Here is a 14,315-nt window from a genome sequence, read left to right as displayed (position 1 = left end):
TGGGGTTTTAGGCTGGGTTTCTGTACAGCACTTTGAGATATCAGCTGATGTACGAAGGGCTATATAAATAAATTTGATTTGATTTTGATTTGGAAGCCCTAGGAACTGCAACCTGGGAGGACTTCCTTTTATATTCCCATTGACAGCCATAGTAATCAAGGGTGAGCTGAAAAAAAAAAACATTCTGGATGGATTGTCCTCGGATTTTTGCATGCCATATCAGTTCTGTTATACTCACATACATTATTGTAACATTTTGGAAACTTTAGAGTGTTTCCTATCCAATACTACCAATTCTATGCATATCCTAGCTTCTGGGCCTGAGTAACAGGCAGTTTACTTTGGGCACCTCATTCATCCAAACTTCCGAATACTGCCCCCTAGCCCGAAGAAGTAAATCGCTATTTGTGATTTTGTGCTGGTTGAAAAATATGTTGTGGGGCGCCGTCCTCAGACAATCGCATGGTATGCTTTCACCGTGAAGCCTTTTTGAAATCTGAAAACGCAGTTAGATTACCAAGAAGTTAAGCTTTTAAATTATATAAGACACTTGTATGTTCATGAATGTTTAATATTACGATTATTTATTTATACTGTACTCTATACCATCTACTGCTTCTTGCCTATGCCGTTCGGCCATCGCTCATCCATATATTTTTATATACATATTCTTATTCATCCTTTACACTTGTGTGTATAAGGTAGTTGTTGTGAAATTGTTAGATTACTTGTTAGATATTACTGCATGGTCAGAACTAGAAGCACAAGCATTTCACTACACTCGCATTAACATCTGCTAACCATGTGTATGTGACAAATAACATTTGATTTGAATTGCACGCCCTCCAATTTCACCGGATGTTGTCGGCTCCGCTAGCGGGACACCTAGCCTGAATATGAACTTTTAAAAGTGAGATTTTTGCTGGGAAGTTACTTTAAAGGACACTATTCCTTTGTGAATAAGTCTTCTGCTCTTAGCTACAAAGAGCAAGAATTATACATTAGCCCTGAATGGTCTAGGCTACTGACACATGCAGGTCACCTCACAGCCAGTACACACTGCAGAGAATACCATCCATCTATGCAGGTCACCTCACAGCCAGTACACACTGCAGAGAATACCATCCATCTATGCAGGTCACCTCACAGCCAGTACACACTGCAGAGAATACCATCCATCTAGGCAGGTCACCTCACAGCCAGTACACACTGCAGAGAATACCATCCATCAAGGCTACTGACACATGCAGGTCACCTCACAGCCAGTACACACTGCAGAGAATACCATCCATCAAGGCAGGTCACCTCACAGCCAGTACACACTGCAGAGAATACCATCCATCTAGGCTGGTGACTCATGCAGGTGTCACGTCCTGACCATAGTAAGATATTATTTTCTATGGTAGAGTAGGTCAGGGCGTGACAGGGGGTGTTTTGTGTTTTTTCTATGTTTTCTATTTCTATGTTTAAGTTCTAGGTTTCTATTTCTATGTTGCTTTTTTTGGGATGATCTCCAATTAGAGGCAGCTGGTCCTCATTGTCTCTAATTGGAGATCATATTTAAGTAGGGTTTTTTTCCACCTGCGTTTGTGGGCAGTTATTTTCTGTTTATTCTCTGTACCTGACAGAACTGTGCGCTGTTGTTTTTTCGTTTTGTTATTTTGCTTCAGTATTTTCATTTATTATAAATTATCATCATGAGCACTCAACACGCTGTGCTTTGGTCCGATCCTTTCGACAGCCGTTACAGCAGGTTACCTCACAGCCAGTACACACTGCAGAGAATACCATCCATCTTTTTTTGTCTTCACTTTGGATTGGGTTTACTGCTTTGTTGTCAGGGTTTAGGATCCATACGGATATCTGATTTGTCAAATAGTGTTATATAATGTAGGGTTCAATTGTAGGTGTGTGAGTGTTATTAACGGTACTTTGGAGTATTTTGAGGTCAAGAATAATAATAGATTTAATAACTTAATTAATAATAATTTTATTTCCATCTAAATTTGTTTCCCTATCAATAATTTTGCCAGGCTAAATATTCACAGTCCTACAAAAAAAAAAAATGTCACACAGGAACAGTATCAGTCCCCATATTATGGGATGCTGGTTATAGAGAGAGGGCGATAGGAAAGCAGCCATGTTGGGTGACCTATATATACGTGCGGTTGTCAGTCGTTTGTTTGTTTGTTTACGTCTCCGACAGACTAATCTCCCTCTGTAAGGTTCTTGATTCTCCTCCTCCTGGAGAGTATGAACCTCACTCTCCAGAAACTTCTCAACCTTGGACACGTCTAATCATTGGATCTAAACATGGAAAAGTCATCACAGATCCTGTAGTTGCCTGTGGTAGACCAGAGGTTATAAAATCTATCCTCTGGGACAACATCTGAAGGATTAAAGTCGCAAATCTTTACTGACCTTCTTCAAGCATCTTGTTGATGTCTCCTTCAGTGTCCAGCCTTCCATCTGAGGAACCACGGTGAGCTGTGATCAGGACAGAATTCTTTATGTCTTCTACTGTAATCTAACTCAACCCAGCAGCAGGTCAATGTTATATTAACATTCAACTATCCCTCAATGTGATGTCAGAGAGCTGTGATTCCCAAACTTTTGTTTGCTTCTTATTATTAAGCAAACCTTTCAAATGCTATCGTGACACACAAATTGACCAACCCAAGCCTAAGCCACGGCCTTGCTGTGTGCCAATATTCCAGATCAACCATTTTGGAAACATGGAAACTTACTCTCAATAACCCTGGTGACCTTTGTGATGGAAGGCACTCCTTCGATGACCCTGGTAACCTTGGTGATAGCGGGTTCGCCCTCGATGACCCTGGTAACCTTGGTGATAGCGGGTTCGCCCTCGATGACCCTGGTAACCTTGGTGATAGCGGGTTCGCCCTCGATGACCCTGGTAACCTTGGTGATAGCGGGTTCGCCCTCGATGACCCTGGTAACCTTGGTGGTAGCGGGTTCGCCCTCGATGACCCTGGTAACCTTGGTGATAGCGGGTTCGCCCTCGATGACCCTGGTAACCTTGGTGATAGCGGGTTCGCCCTCGATGACCCTGGTAACCTTGGTGATAGCGGGTTCGCCCTCGATGACCCTGGTAACCTTGGTAATGCTTGGTTCTCCCTTGATTACCCTCTTCACCTTGTTGAAGGTAGGCTCACCCTCGACAACTCTTGTAACCTTGGTGATTGCGGGTTCGCCCTCGACGACTCTGGTAACCTTGGTGATTGCGGGTTCGCCCTCGACGACTCTGGTAACCTTGGTGATAGCGGGTTTGCCCTCGATGACCCTGGTAACCTTGGTGACGGACGGTACTCCCTCGATGCGTCTCGTAACCTTGGTGAGGGTCGGCTCTCCTTTGATCACTCTGGTCACCTTGGTGATTTCAGGCACTGGAAAGGAAGAAAGATTTATTAAATCCTCAGCATCTGAAGGGTCTATAACCCCAGCAAAGATACATTGGAAATGTGACAAATGTACTGATTAAAAACCAACCATTTATCAATACAAAAGGTTGATAAAGAATGGTATGAGTGAGAACCCACTGCTACCCATGTGAAGAAGCCTTATATCTTCTCCCTTCCAAAACTCCACGAACCCCTGCATTGTTACTTAAAACCTGTTGGTGCTAGGGGGCAGTATTTGCACGGCCGGATAATAAACGTACCCGATTTAAACTGGTTAATACTCTTGCCCAGAAATGAGAATATGCATATAATTAGTAGATTTGGATAGAAAACACTGTAAAGTTTCTGAAGCTGTTTGAATGGTGTCTGTGAGTATAACAGAACTCATTTGGCAGGCCAAAACCTGAGAAGATTCCATAAAGGAAGTGCCCTGTCTGACAATTTGTTCTCCTTCTGTGGCATCTCTATCGAAAACACAGCATCTCTGCTGTAACGTGACATTTTCTAAAGCTTCTATTGGCTCTCAGAAGGCGCCAGATAGTGTAATGGGGTGTCTGCAGTCTCTGGGCGAAGTACAGCAGCTCTGTTTGTGAGTGGTCAGGCTGGAAACAGTGACACTGGAGATGCGCGTTCATGAGAATTCAAAATGTTTTTCTTTCAGCCTTTGAATGAATACAACATCCGCCGGGTTGGAATATTATCGCTATTTTATGAGAAAAATAGCATACAAATTGATTTTAAACAGCGTTTGACATGCTTCGAAGTACAGTAATGGAATATTTAGACATTTTTGTCACGAAATGTGCTCGCGCGTCACCCTTTCGGATACTGACCTGAACGCACGAACAAAACGGAGCTATTTGAATATAACTATGGATTATTTGGATCCAAAACAACATTTGTTGTTGAAGTAGAAGTCCTGGGAGTGCATTCTGACGAAGAACAGCAAAGGTAATCCAATTTTTCTTATAGTAAATCTGAGTTTGGTGAGGGCCAAACTTGGTGGGTGTCAAATTATATATGCTTGCTTTGAAAATGGCTGTGTGATTATTTTTGGCAGGGTACTCTCCTGACATAATCTAATGTTTTGCTTTTGCTGTAAAGCCTTTTTGAAATGGGACAATGTGGTTAGATTAACGAGAGTCTTGTCTTTAAAACGGTGTAAAATAGTCATACGTTTGAGAAAGTTATAGCATTTGAGGTATTTGTATTTCGCGCCACGCGATTCCACTGGCTGTTGACTAGGTGGGACGCAAACGTCCCACCTTGCCCAGGGAGGTTAGACTAGCCTTCAATCAGCTAAGGACTACCACATTTCTGGAGTGAAGAGGCACTATTTTCTTCCCTGGCGAATTTCAGTGCTGCAGCACAGGTCAGTTTTTATTTAGAGCCTTGAACAGCTGAAGGCGAACAGATCTGAGCTCGCATCAACGACTCTGACCCTCCCTCCACCCTTCTATGTGTGTGTAAATCCTTCATTAGGGACTCAGTAGAGACAGGTTGAAATCCATAAAACCATACTCTTGCATTTACATTTTTGTCATTTAGCAGTCGCTCTTATCCAGAGCGACTTACAGTAGTGAATACATACATTTCATGCATTTTTTTGTTGTTGTTTGTACTGGCCCCCTGTGGGAATCGAACCCACAACCCTGGCGTTGCACACACCATGCTGGCATTGCAAACACCATGCTCTACCAACTGAGCCACAGGTTACTCATGTCTACCCATATAGACTACCCTGAAACACTACCCCGACTGTCTACCCATACAGACTACCCTGAAACACTACCCCTACTGTCTACCCCTACTGTCTACCCCTCCAGACTACCCCTACTGTCTACCCCTACTGACTACCCCTACTGTCTACCCCTACTGTCTACCCCTACTGACTACCCCTACTGTCTACCCCTACTGTCTACCCCTACTGTCTACCCCTCGTGTCTACCCCTACTGTCTACCCCTACTGACTACCCCTACTGTCTACCCTTACTGACTACCCCTCATGTCTACCCCTACTGACTACCCCTACTGTCTACCCCTACTGACTACCCCTAGTGTCTACCCCTCGTGTCTACCCCTACTGTCTACCCCTACTGTCTACCCCTACTGACTACCCCTACTGTCTATCCCTACTGACTACCCCTACTGACTACCCCTATTGACTACCCATGTACCAACAGGCACACATAACTAATAAGGACCAGCACCTATTATAAAAACAGTTAAATTTGCGGCTGTAAGCCCTGGTATAATCCCGGACACTGATAAAGGGAAGGACAACCCACGGAGATAGCTGGAATCAGAACACAGTAAAGGGAAGCACAACCCACGGAGATAGCTGGAATCAGAACACAATACAGAGAAGGACAACCCACAGAGATAGCTGGAATCAGAACACAATACAGAGAAGGACAACCCACAGAGATAGCTGGAATCAGAACACAACTAAGGGAAGGAAAACCCACAGAGATAGCTGGAATCAGAACACACTTTTCCGATACATAGACCTCTACAAATCTCAGCTGTCTGAACAGCTCTCAACCAGATAGAAAACCAAAGCTAGAGTTCTCTGAGTGCATTTGAAATAAGTACTTGTAGTTTAAACAACAAACCAACTGGATTAAAACAAGTTTATACTTTGGGTTCTGATGGGATACGACAGTTGAACTAAGCTCATGAAGCATTTCTAAGTTATATTCTTCAAGAATCAATGGGTATGCTTTATATCATGATTTCAATATTCCAAAAGTGGATGCAGCTGCAGATTGCCCCTTTAACAGGAGGTAGACAATCCCTCTTACCTCCTAAATAGCGAACACCAAACTACTTATCCACACATTGCTGTTTCCTAATACAGCGAGCCAGGCTCACGTTGGATTAGCCTCAGACCCAAAAGGACAGATACTGGCCTGGACTCTCCTTCTCTAGTAACGATACAGTGACAGCTCAATTACATCATCAACAAGAGACCAATTACTTCATCAACAAGAGACCAATTAGGCTACCTTATCAACAAGACGTCAATATTCCACATGAGAGGGACAGAGAACAATATTCCACATGGGACGGACAGAGGACAATATTCCACATGGGACGGACAGAGGACAATATTCCACATGCGACGGACAGAGGACAATATTCCACATGGGACGGACAGAGGACAATATTCCACATGGGAGGGACAGAGAACAATATTCCACATGGGAGGGACAGAGAACAATATTCCACATGGGACGGACAGAGGACAATATTCCACATGGGAGGGACAGAGAACAATATTCCACATGGGATGGACAGAGGACAATATTCCACATGGGACGGACAGAGGACAATATTCCACATGGGACGGACAGAGGACAATATTCCACATGGAAGATAGAAAGGGACAGAGGTCAATATTCCACATGGAAGATAGAAAGAGACTAAGGTCAATATTCCATATGGGACAGACAGAGGTCAACGTTCCACATGAAAGATAAACTACTGGATAAGCCTCTGTCTCTCAGAACAACCTCTGTCCGACACTTGAGCCATTACGCCAAGAGATCCGAACCCCTTGACAAAATCGCCAGGTCGCTACAGTAACATAAAAGGCTGCCGTAGGACTGACGTCCAACCCGCTGAATTTCAGAAATGTGACACTGCTAGAACTTCAAACATAAATAACTAAAGGACTCTATGTATTCAGTTATATTATTATTATTATATTATATTATAATTATTATATTATATTATATTATATTATTTTATTATTATTATATTATATTATATTATTATATTATTATTATTATTATTATATTATTATATATTATTATATTATATATATATTATTATATTATATTATTATATATTATATTATATATTATATTATTATATTATATTATATATTATATTATATTATTATATTATTTTATTATATTATTATTATATTATATTATATTATTATATTATTATATTATTATATTATTATTATATTATATTATTATATTATTATGCTATATTATTATATTATATTATTATGCTATATTATTATATTATATTATTATATTATTATATTATTATATTATATTATTATATTATTATATTATTATATTATTATATTATATTATTATATTATATTATTATATTATATTATTATATTATATTGACATAAACTCTGTTTACCTGATTCCACGTCGGATTCCGATTGGACGTGAGATGTCGTGGTGATTGTCCTCTCTGCAAAACAATCGAACACAAAGCTGGTATTACGTCAATGTTTAGAACAATCTACGACGACGTCGATGATGAAGACGGTAATGATGAACTTACTGATGAAGGTGAGGGGGATTTTGGAGTAGGAGAATCCAGAGACATACTAAAACACAACGACAACAAATGAGAGGTTGGGATAAGGTAAGACAGAAATTAAATATATATGACTGCAGATATGGCCAGCCAATAAAACACACCGGATCTTACCGGATTGTGCCACACACATACACACAACCCTCCCCCCTTCCACACACACACACACACACACACACACACACACACACACACACACACACACACACACACACACCGCTGCGCTAACCTTGATCTGGATGTAATTGATGAGTTTCTTCAGCAGCACCAGCAGGGACTCGCGACCCACAGGCAGGTCTGGAGATCACAGATACATGGTCACGCACGCACGCACAAACACACACACACACACACACACACACACACACACATGCACGAGCACACACACACACACACACACATGCATGGACGAGCACACGCATGCATGAGCACAGACACACGCATGCATAAGCACACACACACACACACACACGAGCACACACACACACGAGCACACACACGCACGAGCACACACACACGAGCACACACACACACACGCACACATAGAAACACACACGCACACACACGAGCACACACACACACTCCCACGCACACACACACGAGCACACACACGAGCACACACACACACACACGCATGCACGAGCACACACACACACACACAGTAACTCACCCCCAGGGTAAAGGATGTTCTTTACCACGTGAATCACTCCGTTGGTGGCCATCAGATCAATGTCGGACACGTCCAGCGAGTTCACGTGGATGGACTTGTTCACCTGTCGTAAAACACAGTCATAACGGTGTTATAAATAATGCTATAACTATAGGATTACCAATGATAGACATGATGGAGTTGTTCACCTGTCATAACAAGGCTCCTAAGTGTTATAAACAGTTATGACCATTGTTATTACTTTAACCAATAGTAATAGGATGTAGTACAGTATACATGGATAGAGTTGTTCACCAGTTATAACAAGGGCCCTAAGTGTTATAAACAGTTATAACCATTCTTATTACTGTAACCAATAGTGATAGGATGGAGTACAGTATAAGTGGATGGAGCACCTGGGAGAGCTAATAACATGTAATAATAATTATTATTATTATAAATGCTATTCAGTTACATGAACTGTGTTTTAATTGAAATGTAAACATTAGCTATAGTTGATAAAAACGTAAGATATTCAAATTAACTCCAAAACATGATCTACGCACCAACAACGTTTTCCAGCCAACACAGAACTGTAGTTCCGTTGGCTGTCTGTACCCCAACATGTCATCTCATTTACGTCATTTACATTTACGTCATTTAGCAGACGCTCTTATCCAGAGCGACTTACAAATTGGTGCATTCACCTTAAGATATCCAGTGGAACAACCACTTTACAATACATCTATATCTTTTTTTGGGGGGGGGGGGGGGTTAGAAGGATTACTTTATCCTATCCCAGGTATTCCTTAAAGAGGTGGGGTTTCAGGTGTCTCCGGAAGGTGGTGATTGACTCCGCTGTCCTGGCGTCGTGAGGGAGCTTGTTCCACCATAGGGGTGCCAGAGCAGCGGACAGTTTTGACTGGGCTGAGTGGGAACTGTGCTTCCTCAGAGGTAGGGAGGCCAGCAGGCCAGAGGTGGATGAACGCAGTGCCCTTGTTTGGGTGTAGGGACTGATCAGAGCCTGAAGGTACGGTGGTGCCGTTCCCCATCTCCACTGGTCAAACTGCTTAGGGACCGAACATCTTAACTAACAATGTGTTGGAAAAACCATTACTAATAGCACCAAGCTGTCATTGATTAAGTTGTCAATGATCAAGTTTCACTTGGGAGATATAACAGCAACAATGATATATGATGATAACAGACAGCGCTTACAGATAATTACACTGTAGGACGATAACAGCAGTGGGACACACAGTCATAATGATTCCCTCTCTAATACATCAGGACATTGTTGTGTAATCGTACTGAAGGGGAGCTAAAGAGTCAAGCGCAGGAGAGCAGAGATGTCAATGTAGTCGTCTTTAATAGGCAAGTCCCAAAACGGTACAGGTACAATGTCCTTAAACGCCCGAGACCATGGAACACACAGGAGGAAAACAACGCTCCTACTATACTAAACACACGGTACACATGAATAAACTGAGGAGAAACCTCCACGAGAAACATGAAAATAACCCCCTCACAAACCTAGGCGGGGAAACAGGGGTAAATATATACACACAGAAATTAAAGCAAATGAAAACCAGGTGTGAATGAACCAAAGACAAAACCAACAGAAAAGGAAAAATGGATCGTTGATGGCTAGTAGGCCGGCGACTCCGACTGCCGAGCGCCGCCCGAACAAGGAGAGGAACCACTTTCGGTGGAAGTCGTGACAGACATAATGATTCTGTTACTAATAACATCAGCTCATAATGATGTTTGTGTGTGTGTGGTGTGTTTGCGTGCGCGTGTGTTAAAGAAACATCTGAATTAACTGTCTCCTAAGAGTCGACATTAAAAAGGTGAAAAGTGAAGACATGAAGGGGTGAAATTTTCACAAGATGGCAGTTCCAGATGGCGATTCCAGATGGCGATTCCAGATGGCGATTCCAGATGGCGATTCCAGATGCAGTTCCAGATGGCAATTCCAGATGGCATGTCCCTCCCATTGTTGGAGATTTTGGAACTTTAACTTTCTGTGCCCCCAGGGAAACTAATTTCCTGTAATTTAACTGTCGACTTGTGTCTCTGGGGACGGACATGTCCAGTCAGAGACAGAACAGTTTCTCTCCTATTCTGGGTCTCTCTCTCTCTCTAACCCTCGACTGAGAGTGTCTCTCTCTCTCTCTAACCCTCGACTTTGAGTGTCTCTCTCTCTCTCTCTAACCCTCGACTTTGAGTGTCTCTCTCTCTAACCCTCAACTTTCAGTGTCTCTCTCTCTCTAAACCTCGACTTTGAGTGTCTCTCTCTCTCTCTAACCCCTAATTTGAGCCACTATCTCTAACTCTGTGACACGCACTCCCTATGAAGACACACACACACATTTTCACCTCAGGATATGGTAAGGTCACTTCTTACTTCCTGTCTGTCTTCACATCCCCATTTAGACATAGCCAATAATCTCCTCCCATTACAGCTAATCCCCCCCCCCATGCCCCTGAACAAGGCAGTTAACTCACTGTGCCCTGGTTAGGCCGTTATTGAAAATAAGAATTTGTTCTTAACTGACCTTGCCAAGTTAAATAAAGGTACAAAAAAGGTAAAAAATAAAATAAACACATTTTTCAAAAATCTGTTCCTTCAGAGCATGTATCTGTGGAGTTCAGCCAAAACGAATTCTCTCTCTCTCTCTCCTCTCTTCATCTTCTCTTCTCCCTCTCTCTCTCTCTACTCTCTCCTCTCCATACTCTCTCTCCACTCTCTCTCTCGTCTCAACAAACTATCGCTCTCTCTCTCCTCTCTCTCTCTCTCTCAAAACCAATCCTCGTCACCTTCCTCCTCTCTCTCTCCTCTCCCTCCCGTCGTCATCTCTCTCTCCTCTCTCTCTCTCATCTCTCTCTCTCTCTCCTCTCTCTCCTCTCCTCTTCTCATCCCCCTCTCAGATCTCACCCCTTCTCGACTCCTCCACCCACTTCCCAGCTCCTCCCGCCTTTGTCCATCTTACTTAGCTCTCCTCAACAACCGTAACCCCTCTCCTCCAGGTTCCCCTCCCTCCTCCCCCTCCCTCCCTGCATCTCTGGACAAGGTGAATTAACATATGCCTTGTTTCTGAGTTCTGAACTTCCTCCATGCATTAAGGAAGGCTTTTCTGAGACTGTCCAGACTGATAGAGACAGGAAAAAGGGATATCTGTGTTGTGGATAAAATGGAGGAGGGAGGGGGTGTGGAGTGGAGTGAAAACTGGAGAGAGAGAGAGAGAGAAGTGGAGAGAGAGGAGCAAGAGTGAGAGCGAGAGAGAGAAAGAGAAAGAGAGAGAGAGTTGGAGAGAGAGAGAGAGAGGTGGAGAGTCCTGACCATTTGACCTAACATCTTATGGTAACTAGCTCTATGATACTGAACAAACTGCTAGCCTAAGTCATTCATTATATGTGCAGTGCATTTGGAAAGTATTCAGACCCCTTCCCTTTTCCACACTTTGGTATGAAACAGCCTTATTCTCAAATTGATTAAACAAAAAAGAACCCTCAATCTACACACAATACCCCATAATGACAAAGAAAAACAGGTTTTAAGAAATGTATAAAAAATAAAAAACAGAAATACCTTATTAAGTATTCAGACCCTTTACTATGAGACTGTAAATTGAGCTCAGGGTACATCCTGTTTCCTTTGATCATCCTTGAGATGTTTCTACAACTGTATTGGAGTCCACTTGTGGTAAATTCCAATGATTAGACATGATTTGGAAAAGCACACACCTGTCTATTTAAAATCCCACAGTTGACAGTGCACGTCAGAGCAAAAACCAAACCATGAGGTCGAAGGAGTGCTCCGAGACAGGATTGTGTCGAGGCACAGATCTGGGGTAGGACACCAAACAAATGTATGCACCATTGAAGGTCCCCAAGAACACAGTAGCATCCATCATTCTTAAATGGAAGAAGTCTGGAACCACCAAGAACTGAGCAATCGGGGGAGAAGGGCCTGGGTCAGGGAGGTGACCAAGAACCTAATGGTCACTCTGACAGAGCTCCAGAGTTCCTCTGTGGAGATAGGAAAACTTTCCAGATAGACAACCATCTCTGCAGCACTCCACATATCAGGCCTTTAACGGTAGAGTGGCCAGACGGAAGCCACTCCTCAGTAAAAGCCACATGACACAGCTTAGAGTTTGCAAAAAGGCTCCTAAAGGACTCTCAGAACATGAGAAACAAAATTCTCTGGTCTGATGAAACCAAGATTGAACTCTTTGGCCTGAATACCAAGCGTCACATCTGGAGGAAACCTGGCACCCACCCCTACGGTGAAGCATGGGTGGTGGCAGCATCATGCTGTAGGGATGTTTTTAAATGGCAGGGACTGAGAGACTAGTCAGGATCAAGGGAAAGATGAACTGAGCAAAGTACATTGAGATCCTTGATGAAAACCTGCTCCAGAGCACTCAGGACCTCAGACTGGGGTGAAGGTTCACCTTCCAACAGGACAACAACCCTTAGCACACCAGCCAAGACAACGCAGGAGTGTCCTTGAGTGGCCCAGCCACAGCCCGGACTTGAAACCCGAGCGAACATCTCTGGATAAAACTGAAAATAGCTGTGCAAGCGATGCTCCCCATCCAACCTGATGGAGCTTGAGAGTATCTGCAGAGAAGAATGTGAGAAAACTCCCCAAATACAGGTGTGCCAAGATTTTGGCGTCATACCCAAGAAGACTGAAAGCTGTAACAGCTGCCAAAGGTGCTTCAACAAAATACTGAGTAAAGGGTCTGATTATTTATTTAAATGTGATATTAATTTCTTTGTTTTTGAATACATTTTCAAACAATTCTATAAACCTGTTTTCACAGGTTCATTATGGGGTATTGTGTGTAGATGGATGAGGGAAACAAACAGTTGAATCCATTTTAGATAAGGCTGTAACGTAACAAAATGCGTAAAAAGTAAAGGGGTCTGAATAACTTTCCCGAATGCACTGTAAGAGTTCATGTAAGTCTTGTTACTGTAACCCTTGGCTTGTGGTAGTGAAGGGAGTTTCCCCAGGATAATGAGGTAATTGCAGACAGTAATGAGAGGAAATGCTGCCTACTAAGTTTCCGTCTGCTCTGCCTCTGGGACTACCTCAGAGCAGTGTTGCGTTCGAGACCACCTAAATCAAGTCCGAGTCAAGACCAAGACCGGGGGGGTGAGACTGAGTCAAGACGGAGACAAGGGGTGCAGAGACCGGGGGGGGGGTGAGACTGAGTCAAGACGGAGACAAAGGGTCCAAGACCGGGGGGGTGAGTCTGAGTCAAGACGGAGACAAAGGGTCCAAGACCGGGGGGGTGAGACTGAGTCAAGACGGAGACAAGGGGTCCAAGACCGGGGGGTGAGACTGATTCAAGACGGAGACAAGGGGTCCAAGACCGGGGGTGGTGAGACTGATCAAGACAGAGACAAGGGGTCCAAGACCGGGGGGTGAGACTGAGTCAAGACAGAGACAAGGGGTCCAAGACCGGGGGGTGAGATGAGTCAAGACAGAGACAAGGGATCCAAGACCGGGAGGGGAGTGAGACTGAGTCAGACGGAGACAAGGGGTCCAAGACCGGGGGGTGAGACTGAGTCAAGACGGAGACAAGGGGTCCAAGACCGGGGGGGTGAGACTGAGTCAAGACGGAGACAAGGGGTCCAAGACCGGGGGGGTGAGACTGAGTCAAGACGGAGATAAGGGGTCCAACACCGGGGGTGAGACTGAGTCAAGACCAGACAAGCGGTCCAAGACCGGGGGGTGAGACTGAAGTCAAGACGGAGACAAGGGGTCCAAGACCGGGGGGGGTGAGACTGATCAAGACGGAGACAAAGGGATCCAAGACTGGGGGGGGTGAGACTGAGTCAAGACGGAGACCAGGGGTCCAAGACCGGGGGGGTGA

The 14,315-nt window shown here is 43.7% G+C and overlaps 1 long non-coding RNA gene and 1 pseudogene across 1 annotated transcript; both read right to left on the bottom strand.

The window, feature by feature from the left end:
* Positions 1-14,315, bottom strand: part of LOC115187506 (periostin-like) — a 51,432-nt pseudogene that overhangs the window by 10,530 nt on the left and 26,587 nt on the right.
* On the bottom strand, positions 917-1,347 carry LOC115187505 (uncharacterized). Its single transcript, XR_003876080.1, has 2 exons — positions 1,093-1,347; positions 917-1,042 (listed from the first exon to the last, which is right to left on the bottom strand). It is a non-coding gene; the product is annotated as an uncharacterized LOC115187505 (long non-coding RNA).

This window comes from Salmo trutta, unplaced genomic scaffold, assembly GCF_901001165.1.
Source record: "Salmo trutta unplaced genomic scaffold, fSalTru1.1, whole genome shotgun sequence".
NCBI lineage: Eukaryota > Metazoa > Chordata > Actinopteri > Salmoniformes > Salmonidae > Salmo > Salmo trutta.
The sequence above is the reverse complement of the archived record's forward strand: the minus strand, read 5'-3'. Positions and strand labels throughout refer to the sequence as shown.